This window comes from Chiloscyllium plagiosum, unplaced genomic scaffold (genome assembly GCF_037043375.1).
Source record: "Chiloscyllium plagiosum isolate Xiang-an unplaced genomic scaffold, Cpla_swu_hap1 HiC_scaffold_20, whole genome shotgun sequence".
Classification (NCBI taxonomy): Eukaryota; Metazoa; Chordata; class Chondrichthyes; order Orectolobiformes; family Hemiscylliidae; genus Chiloscyllium; species Chiloscyllium plagiosum.
In genome coordinates, this window is record NW_028270158.1 from 11,922,221 (window position 1) to 11,935,212 (window position 12,992).

General features: G+C 38.8%; 1 protein-coding gene across 2 annotated transcripts in view; it reads right to left on the bottom strand.

Moving 5' to 3' along the window:
- Nucleotides 1–12,992, bottom strand: part of nubp1 (nucleotide binding protein 1 (MinD homolog, E. coli)) — a 104,762-nt gene that overhangs the window by 44,853 nt on the left and 46,917 nt on the right. The window lies entirely within an intron of this gene.

Sequence of the window (12,992 nt, forward strand, 5' to 3'; positions counted from 1 at the left end):
TCATTATACGATACTGAAACACGCTGTGATCGTTATACTGTACTGAACTACGTTGTACTGTAATGGACTACACTGTGATTGTTGTACTATACTGAACTACGCTGTGATCGTTATACTGTACTGAAATACACTGTGATCACTATACTGTATTGAACTACGCGTGATTGTTATACTGTACTGAAATACACTGTGATCATTATACGATACTGAAACACGCTGTGATCGTTATACTGTACTGAACTACGTTGTGAACGTTGTACTGTAATGGACTACGCTGTGATTGTTGTACTATACTGAACTATGCTGTGATCGTTATACTGTACTGAACTACACGGTGATTGTTATTCTGTACTGAAACACACTGTGATCGTTATACTGTACTGAACTACGCTGTGATCGTTATACAGTACTGAAATACACTGTGATCATTATACGATACTGAAACACGCTGTGATCGTTATACTGTACTGAACTACGCTGTGAACGTTGTACTGTAATGGACTACACTGTGATTGTTGTGCTATACTGAAACACGCTGTGATCGTTATACTGTACTGAACTACACGGTGATTGTTATACTGTACTGAAACACACTGTGATCGTTATACTGTACTGAACTACGCTGTGATCGTCATACTGTACTGAACTAAGCAGCGATCGTTATACTGTACTGAACTACGCTGTGATCACTATACTGTACAGAACTGAGCTGCGATCGTTATACTGTACTGAACTATGCTGTGATCACTATGCTGTACTGAACTACGCTGTGATCACTATACTGTAATGAACTACGCGGTGATCACTATACTGTACTGAAATACACTGCGATCACTATACTGTATTGAACTACGCGTGATTGTTATACTGTACTGAAATACACTGTGATCATTATACGATACTGAAACACGCTGTGATCGTTATACTGTACTGAACTACGTTGTACTGTAATGGACTACACTGTGATTGTTGTACTATACTGAACTACGCTGTGATCGTTATACTGTACTGAAATACACTGTGATCACTATACTGTATTGAACTACGCGTGATTGTTATACTGTACTGAAATACACTGTGGTCATTATACGATACTGAAACACGCTGTGATCGTTATACTGTACTGAACTACGTTGTGAACGTTGTACTGTAATGGACTACGCTGTGATTGTTGTACTATACTGAACTATGCTGTGATCGTTATACTGTACTGAACTACACGGTGATTGTTATTCTGTACTGAAACACACTGTGATCGTTATACTGTACTGAACTACGCTGTGATCGTTATACAGTACTGAAATACACTGTGATCATTATACGATACTGAAACACGCTGTGATCGTTATACTGTACTGAACTACGCTGTGAACGTTGTACTGTAATGGACTACACTGTGATTGTTGTGCTATACTGAAACACGCTGTGATCGTTATACTGTACTGAACTACACGGTGATTGTTATACTGTACTGAAACACACTGTGATCGTTATACTGTACTGAACTACGCTGTGATCGTCATACTGTACTGAACTAAGCAGCGATCGTTATACTGTACTGAACTACGCTGTGATCACTATACTGTACAGAACTGAGCTGCGATCGTTATACTGTACTGAACTATGCTGTGATCACTATGCTGTACTGAACTACGCTGTGATCACTATACTGTAATGAACTACGCGGTGATCACTATACTGTACTGAAATACACTGCGATCACTATACTGTATTGAACTACGTGTGATTATTATACTGTACTGAACTACGCTGTGATCACTATACTGTAATGAACTACGCTGTGATCACTATACTGTACTGAAATACACTGCGATCAGTATACTGTACTGAACTACGCGTGATCGTTATACTGTACTGAAATACACTGTGATCGTTATACTGTACGGAAACACGCTGTGATCGTTATACTGTACTGAACTACGCGGTGATTGTTATACTGTACTGAAATACACTGCGATCGTTATACTGTACTGAACTACACTGTGATCGTTATACTGTACTAAAACATGCTGTGATTATACTGTACTGAACAATGCTGTGATCATTATACTGTACTGCAGTATGCTGTGATCATTATACTGTACTGAAACACACTGTGATTGTTATACTGTACTGAACTACGCTGTGATCGTTATACTGTACTGAAATACACTGTGATCACTACACTGTACTGAAACATGCTTGATGGTTATACTGTACAGAAATAAGCTGCGATCACTATACTGTACAGAAATACACTGCAATTGTTATACTGCACTGAACTACGATGTGATCACTATACTGTAGTGAACTAAGCTGCGATCATTATACTGTACTGAACTACTGTACTGTGTGGGTGGCACGGTGGCACAGTGGTTAGCACTGCTGCCTCACAGCACCAGAGACCCGGGTTCAATTCCCGCCTCAGGCGACTGACTGTGTGGAGTTTGCACGTTCTCCCCGTGTCTGCGTGGGTTTCCTCCGGGTGCTCCGGTTTCCTCCCACATCACAAAGATGTGCAGGGTCAGGTGAATTGGCCATGCTAAATTGCCTGTAGTGCTAGGTAAGGGGTAAATGTAGGGGTATGGGTGGGTTTCGCTTCGGCGGGTCGGTGTGGACTTGTTGGGCTGAAGGGCCTGTTTCCACACTGTAATCTAATCTAATCTAATCATCTACACGTTTACTGTATGATCATTATAATGTAATGAAATACACTGCGATCACTATACTGTACTGAACTAAGCTGCAATCGTCATACTATACTGAACTACGCTGTGATCACTATACTGTACAGAACTGAGCTGCGTTCGTTATACTGTACTGAACTATGCTGTGATCACTATGCTGTACTGAACTACGCTGTGATCACTATACTGTAATGAACTACGCGGTGATCACTATACTGTACTGAAATACACTGCGATCACTATACTATTGAACTACGCGTGATTGTTATACTGTACTGAAATACACTGTGATCATTATACGATACTGAAACACGCTGTGATCGTTATACTGTACTAAACACGCTGTGATCGTTATACTGTACTGAACTACGTTGTGATCGTTATACTGTACTGAACTACACGGTGATCGTTATACTGTACTGAACTACGTTGTGATCGTTATACTGTACTGAACTACACGGTGATTGTTATACTGTACTGAAACACACTGTGATCGTTATACTGTACTGAACTACGCTGTGATCGTTATACTGTACTGAACTACGCTGTGATCACTACAGTGTACTGAAAAATGCTTGATCGTTATACTGTACAGAAATAAGCTGCGATCACTACACTGTACAGAAATACGCTGCAATTGTTATACTGCATTGAACTACGATGTGATCGTTATACTGTACTGAAATACACTGTGATCACTACACTGTACTGAAAAATGCTTGATCGTTATACTGTACAGAAATAAGCTGCGATCACTATACTGTACAGAAATACGCTGCAATTGTTATACTGCACTGAACTACGCTGTGATCGTTATACTGTACTGAAATACACTGTGATCACTACACTGTACTGAAAAATGCTTGATCGTTATACTGTACAGAAATAAGCTGCGATCACTATACTGTACTGAACTACGCTGTGATCGTTATACTGTACTGAACTACGCCATGATCGTTATACTGTACTGAAATACACTGTGATCACTACACTGCACTAAAACATGCTTGATCGTTATACTGTACAGAAATAAGCTGCGATCACTATACTGTACAGAAATACGCTGCAATTGTTATACTGCACTGAACTACGATGTGATCGTTATACTGTACTGAACTACGCTGTGATCACTATACTGTAGTGAACTAAGCTGCGATCATTATACTGTACTGAACTACTGTATGATCATTATACTGTAATGAAATACACTGCGATCACTATACTGTACTGAACTAAGCTGCGATCGTCATACTGTACTGAACTAAGCAGCGATCGTTATACTGTACTGAACTACGCTGTGATCACTATACTGTACAGAACTGAGCTGCGATCGTTATACTATACTGAACTATGCTGTGATCACTATACTGTACTGAAATACACTGCGATCACTATACTGTATTGAACTACGCGTGATTGTTATACTGTACTGAACTACGCTGTGATCACTATACTGTAATGAACTACGCTGTGATCACTATACTGTACTGAAATACACTGCGATCAGTATACTGTACTGAACCACGCGTGATCGTTATACTGTACTGAAACACGCTGTGATCGTTATACTGTACTGAACTATGGTGTGATTATATTGTACTGAACTACGCTGAGATCACAACACTGTACTAAAATACGCTGCGATCACTATACTGTACTGAACTACGCTGTGATCATACTGTACTGAACTGAAATACGCTGTGATCGTTGTACTGTACTGAACTACGCTGTGATCTCTATACTGTACTGAACTATGCTGTGATCACTATACTGTACTGAAATACACTGCGATCAGTATACTGTACTGAACTACGCGTGATCGTTATACTGTATTGAAATACACTGAGATCGTTATACTGTACGGAAACACGCTGTGATCGTTATACTGTACTGAACTATGCGGTGATTGTTATACTGTACTGAAATACACTGCAATCGTTATACTGTACTGAACTACACTGATTGTTATACTGTACTGAAACACGCTGTGATCGTTATACTGTACTGAACTATGCTGTGATCGTTATATTGTACTTAAATATGCTGTGATCACTATACTGTACTAAACTACGCTGTGATCACTATACTGTAATGAAATACGCTGTGATCACTATACTGGAATGAAATACGCTGTGATCACTATACTGTACTGAACTACGCTAAGATCACTATACTGTACTGAACTATGATGTGATCGTTATATTATACTGAACTACGCTGCGATCACTATACTGTAATGAACTACGCTATGATCGTTATACTGTATTGAAATATACTGTGATCATTATACTGTACTGAAACACGCTGTGATCGTTATACTGTACTGAACTACGCTGTGATCGTTATACTGTCCTGAACTACGCTATGGTCGTTATACTGTACTGAAATACACTGTGATCATTATACTGTACTGAAACATGCTTGATCGTTATACTGTACAGAAATAAGCTGCGATCACTATACTGTACAGAAATACGCTGCAATTGTTATACTGCACTGAACTACAATGTGATCGTTATACTGTACTGAACTACGCTGTGATCACTATACTGTAGTGAACTAAGCTGCGATCATTATACTGTACTGAACTACTGTATGATCATTATAGTGTAATGAAATACACTGTGATCACTATACTGTACAGAACTGAGCTGCGATCGTTATACTGTACTGAACTATGCTGTGATCACTATGCTGTACTGAAATACACTGCGATCACTATACTGTATTGAACTATGCGTGATTGTTATACTGTACTGAACTACGCTGTGATCACTATACTGTAATGAACTACGCTGTGATCACTATACTGTACTGAAATACACTGCGATCAGTATACTGTACTGAACTACGCGTGGTCATTATACTGTACTGAAATACACTGATTGTTATACTGTACGGAAACACGCTGTGATCGTTATACTGTACTGAACTATGCTGTGATCGTTATACTGTACTGAAATATGCTGTGATCACTATACAGTACTAAAGTACGCTGTGATCACTATACTGTACTGAACTATGCTATGATCTCTATAATGTACTGAACTACGCTACGATCGCTATACTGTACTGAACTACGATGTGATCGTTATACTGAACTGAAATACACTGCAATCACTATACTGTACTGAACTATGCTGCCATCACTATACTGTACTGAAATACGCTGCGATCGTCATAGCATACTGAACTATGCTGCGATCGTTATACTGTACTGAAATACGCTGCGATCGTTATACTGTATTGAAATACGCTGTGATCATTATACTGTACTGAACTACGGTGTGATCATTATATTGTACTGAACTACGCTGTGATCATACTGTACTGAAATACGCTGCGATTGTTGTACTGTACTGAACTACGCTGTGATCTCTGTACTGTACTGAACTATGCTGCGATCACTATACTGTACCGAACTACGCTGTGATCACTATACTGTACTGAAATACACTGCGATCAGTATACTGTACTGAACTACGCGTGATCGTTATACTGTACTGAAATACACTGAGATCGTTATACTGTACGGAAACACGCTGTGATCGTTATACTGTACTGAACTATGCTGTGATCGTTATATTGTACTGAAATATGCTGTGATCACTATACTGTACTAAACTACGCTGTGATCACTATACTGTAATGAAATATGCTGTGATCACTATACTGTACTGAACTACGCTAAGATCACTATACTGTACTGAACTACGATGTGATCGTTATATTATACTGAACTACGCTGCGATCACTATACTGTAATAAACTACACTATGATTGTTATACTGTACTGAAATACACTGATCATTATACTGTACTGAAACACATTGTGATCGTTATACTGTACTGAACTACGCTGTGATCGTTATACTGTACTGAAATACACTGTGATCACTACACTGTACTGAAACATGCTTGATCGTTATACTGTACAGAAATAAGCTGCGATCACTATACTGTAGTGAACTAAGCTGCGATCATTATACTGTACTGAACTACTGTATGATCATTATACTGTAATGAAATACACTGCGATCACTATACTGTACTGAACTAAGCTGCGATCGTCATACTGTACTGAACTAAGCAGCGATCGTTATACTGTACTGAACTACGCTGTGATCACTATACTGTACAGAACTGAGCTGCGATCGTTATACTGTACTGAACTATGCTGTGATCACTATGCTGTACTGAACTACGCTGTGATCACTATACTGTAATGAACTACGCTGTGATCACTATACTGTACTGAAATACACTGCGATCAGTATACTGTACTGAACTACGCGTGATCGTTATACTGTACTGAAATACACTGTGATCGTTATACTGTACGGAAACACGCTGTGATCGTTATACTGTACTGAACTACGCTACGATCTCTATACTGTACTGAACTACGATGTGATCGTTATACTATACTGAACTACGCTGTGATCGTTATACTGTACTGAAATACACTGCAATCACTATACTGTACTGAACTATGCTGCTATCACTATACTGTACTGAAATATGCTGCGAACGTTATACTGTACTGAACAACGCTGTGATCACTGTATTGAACTATGCTGTGATCACTATACTGTACTGAACTAAACTGCGATCGTCATGCTATACTGAACTACGCTGCGATCGTTATACTGTACTGAAATACGCTGCGATCGTTTTACTGTATTGAAATACGCTGTGATCATTATACTGTACTGAACTACGCTGTGATCATTATATTGTACTGAACTACGCTGCAATCACAACACTAATAAAATACGCTGCGATCACTATACTGTACTGAACTACGCTGTGATCATACTGTACTGAACTGAAATACGCTGTGATCGTTGTACTGTACTGAACTACGCTGTGATCTCTATACTGTACTGAACTATGCTGCGATCACTATACTGTAATGAACTACGCTGTGATCACTATACTGTACTGAAATACACTGCACTGAACTATGCGTGATCGTTATACTGTACTAAAATACACTGCGATCAGTATACTGTACTGAACTATGCGTGATCGTTATACTGTACTGAAATACACTGATCGTTATACTGTACGGAAACACGCTGTGATCGTTATACTGTACTTAACTACGCGGTGATTGTTATACTGTACTGAAATACACTGCAATGGTTATTCTGTACTGAACTACACTGTGATCGTTATACTGTACTGAAATATGCTGTGATCACTATACTGTACTAAACTACGCTGTGATCACTATACTGTAATGAAATACGCTGTGATCACTATACTGTACTGAACTACGCTACGATTACTATACTGTACTGAACTACGATGTGATTGTTATATTATACTGAACTACGCTGCGATCACTATACTGTGATGAACTACGCTATGATCGTTATACTGTACTGAAACACACTGATCATTATACTGTACAGAAATACACTGTGATCATTATACTGTACTGAAACACGCTGTGATCTTTATACTGTACTGAACTACGCTGTGATCGTTATACTGTACTGAACTACGCTATGATCGTTATACTGTACTGAAATACAGTGATCACTATACTGTAGTGAAATATGCTTGATCACTATACTGTAATGAACTACGCTGTGATCACTATACTGTACTGAAATACACTATACTGTATTGAACTAAGCGTGATTGTAATACTGTACTGAAATACACTGTGATCATTATACTATACTGAAACACGCTGTGATCGTTATACTGTACTGAACTACGCTGTGAACGTTGTACTGTAATGGACTACACTGTGATTGTTATACTATACTGAAACACGCTGTGATCGTTATACTGTACTGAACTATGCTGTGATCGTTGTAGTGTACTGAAATGTGCTGTGATCACTATATTGTACTGAAATATACTGTGATCACTATACTGTACTGAACTACGCTGTGATCACTATACTGTAATGAACTACGCTGTGATCACTATACTGTACTGAACTACGCTGCGATCGTTATACTGTACTGAAATATGCTGTGATCACTATACTGTACTAAACTACGCCATGATCACCATACTGTAATGAACTACGCTGTGATCACTATACTGTACTGAACTATGCTGCGATCACTATAATGTACTGAAATACACTGTGATCGTTATACTATACTAAACTACGCTGTGATCGTTATACTGTACTGAACTACGCTGTGATCATTATACTTTACTGAAATACACTGCGATCGTTATACTGTACTGAACTAAACTGCGATCGTTATACTGTACCGAACTACACAGTGATCGTTATAGTGTACTGAAACACGCTGTGATCGTTATACTGTACTGAACTATGCTGTGATCGTTATAGTGTACTGAAATATGCTGTGATCACTATACTGTACTGAAAAATGCTGCAATTGGTATACTGTACTGAACTATGCTGCGATCTCGATACTGTACTGAACTAAGCTGTGATCGTTATATTGTACTGAACTACTGTATGATCGTTATAGTGTACTGAAATACACTGCGATAACTATACTGTACTGAACTAAGCTGCGATCGTCATACTGTACTGAACTAAGCAGCGATCGTTATACTGTACTGAACTACGCTGTGATCACTATAAAGTACTGAACTACGCTGCGATCATAATACAGGATTGAGCTGCACTGATCACTATACTGTACTGCAATACACTGTGATCGTTATACTGTACTGAACTACGCTATGATCGTTATACTGTACTGAACTACACCGTGATCACTATACTATACTGAACTACGCTGTGATCACTATACTGTACTCAACTACGCTGTGATCGTTATACTGTACTGAACTACGCTGTGATCACTATGCTATACTGAACTACGCTGTGATCACTATACTGTACTGAACTACGCAGTGATCACTATAATGTACTGAACTACGCTGCGATCATTATACTGGATTGAACTACACTGATCACTATACATTACTGAAATACACTGTGATCGTTATACTGTATTGAACCACACTGTGATCACTATACTGTACTGAACTACGCTGTGATCACTATACTATACTGAACTACGCTGTGATCACTATACTGTACTGATATACGCTATGATCACTATACTGTACTGAAATACACTGTGATCGTGAAACTGTATGGAAATACACTGCGATCACTATACTGTACTGAACTACGGTGCGATCAGTATAATGTACTGAACTACACTTCGATCATTATAGTGTACTGTACTGAAATACACTGTGATCGTCATACTGTACTGAACTACGCTATGATCGTTATACTGTACTGAACTACGCTGCGATCGTTATACTGTACTGAAATACACTGTGATCACTACTGTACTGAACTACGCTGTGAGTTACACTGTACTGAAATACGCTATGATCGTTATACTGTACTGAACTACGCTGTGATCACTACACTGTACTGAACTAAGCTGCAATTGTTATACTGAACTGAACTACGCTGTGATCACTATAATGTACTGAACTATGCTGCGATCGTTATACTGGATTGAACAACACTGATCTCTATACTGTACTGAAATACACTGTGATCGTTATACTATACAAAGCTGCGATCGTTATACTGTACTGAACTACACTGTGATCACTATACTGTACTGAAATACACTGCGATCATTATACTGTACTGAAATACGCTGTGATCACTACTGTACTGAAATACACTGTGATCACTGTACTGTACTACGCTATGATCGTTATACTATACTCAACTACACTGTGATCGTTATACTGTACTGAACTACGCTGTGATCTCTATACTGTACTGAACTACGCTGCAATCTATATACTGTACTGAAATACGCTATGATCGTTATACGTAGTGGACTACCCTGTGATCACCAAACTGTACTGAAATACGCTGTGATCACTATACTGTACTGAACTAAGCTGCGATCGTTATACTGTACTGCACTACGCTGTGATTGTTATACTGTACTCAATTACGCTGTGATCACTGTACTGAACTATGCTGTGATCGTTATACTATACTGAACTACGCGGTGATTGTTATACTGTACTGAAATATGCTGTGATCACTATACTGTACTGAAATATGCTGTGATCACTATACTGTACTGAACTAAGCTGCGATCGTTATACTGTACTGAACTACGTTATGATCGTTATACTGTGCTGAACTACGCTGTGATCACTATAATGTACTGAACTACACTGCAATCGTTATACTGTATTGAACTACACAGATCACTATACTGTACTGAAATACACTGATCGTTATACTGTACTGAACTACGCTGTGATCACTATACTGTACTGAACTACGCTGTGATCACTATACTGTACTGAAATACACTGCGATCATTATACTGTACTGATCTATGCTGTGATAGTTATACTGTACTGAACTACGCTGTGATCACTATACAGTATTGAAATACGCTGTGATCACTATACAGTATTGAAATACGCTGTGATCACTATATAGTATTGAAACACGCTGTGATCACTATGTTGTAGTGTACTACGCTGTGATCAGTATACTGTACCAAAATACACTGTGATAGGTATACTGTATCAAAATACGCTGTGTTCATTATACTGTACTGAAATACGCTGTGATAACTATACACTGTTGAACTACGCTGTGATCACTACACTGTACTGAACGATGATGTGATCACTATACTGTACTGAAATACGCTGTGATCATTGTACTGTACTGGAATACACTGATCCATATACTGTGCTGAAATAAGCTGTGATCACTTTACAATACTGAACTACACAGTAATAACTATACCACACTGAACTGGCCTGCAATCTTTATAGTGTATTGAACTATGTTGTGATCATTATGCTATACTGAACTACGCTAAACACACTATGCTAGACTGAATGATACTATGATTACTATAACACACTGTACTATACTTTAATCACTATGTTATACTTAACGATGCTGCAATCGTGTGTTATGGGGTTCATTCTGTCCTGCAGGAAGAATGAAGAACTTTCCCATGGACACAATGAGCAGTTTCCTCTGATCCCTGCATGAATTCTCTCTCTGAAAGGGGAAAGCCATGATACTATGAATCTCCAATTCACAGTTATTTTATTAGTACAAGTGTATGCTGCTTACAAAATAACCTGAAAGTATCGATTATAAAAATGACTTGATTTACTAATCACAAGGATTTGAGAATTGGATGAACTCAGTGAGGGATTGTAAACAGATCCAATCTATAATGAAAGATTTGGATTAAGTTTTAATAAGTTGCCTATGGCTCTGCTGAACTTTTGACTTCATTCCCCCTCCACTAAGAGTTGATTTTGTTAATAATGACTATGGGTTTGGTTAAGTCCATAGAATTTGAAACTTTATTGCTGGAACAGCACAGCAGGTCAGGCAGCATCCAGGGAACAGGAGATTCGACGTTTCGGGCACAGGCCCTTCTTCAGGAAAGTCCATAGAATGTCAGGGGACCACTCACTAAGTGGATACAAACAGTGCTCCAATAGATGGGCCATGTTTAGTGACAAACATTCTGAATTGGATCTTGGTATATCATTAATGACTGTCACCGTGCCAGGCTGCACAACCAACAATCTGAACAGAAATAAAAAGGAGATACCACAGAAAGCCAGATGTTGTACTGTCAGACTACACCCCTGTTGACATTCACAATAAACTTTCACTTTTTAAAAAAAGTGTCTTCCATATGTGACACTGTGCACTGTGTTGCACTGAGTTGTGTGAAGTGATACAAGGAAATGGTTTACAACTGAGCTAGCAAATCCATCATGGCAACCAAGAAATTTAGTTGATTGAACAAATTTGGAAAGCTAGCATCGTTAATGGTGAAACCACTGGGTTGCCATTAAACATAAACAGAAATTGCTGATAAAGCTCAGCAGGTCTGGCAGCATCTGTGGAGAGAAATCAGTTCTGACCCGAAACGTTAGCTCTAATTTCTCTCCACAGAAACTGCCAGACTTGCTGAGCTGTTCCAGCAACTTCACTTTTTGTTTCTGATTCAAGCAGCCGTAGTTCTGTTGGTTTGCCATTAAAACCCATCTGGATACCCATACTAATGTCCTTTAAGGAAGGCAATCTTTTATCCAGTCTGGCTTATATGTGACTCTAAATTCTGGTTAACATAGGACTCGAGAACCACAGCCAAAATGTTATGAGATATGGCATCGTTGGTTAGAGCAGCACTGTTTTGCCCATCCCAAACTGCCATTTCTAGCTTATTCCCGGTGCAGTTAAGAACCAATCACATTGCTGTGGACCTGGAGTCTCCTGTCGTGCAAGCTGGAAAAGGGTGGCAGATATCCTTT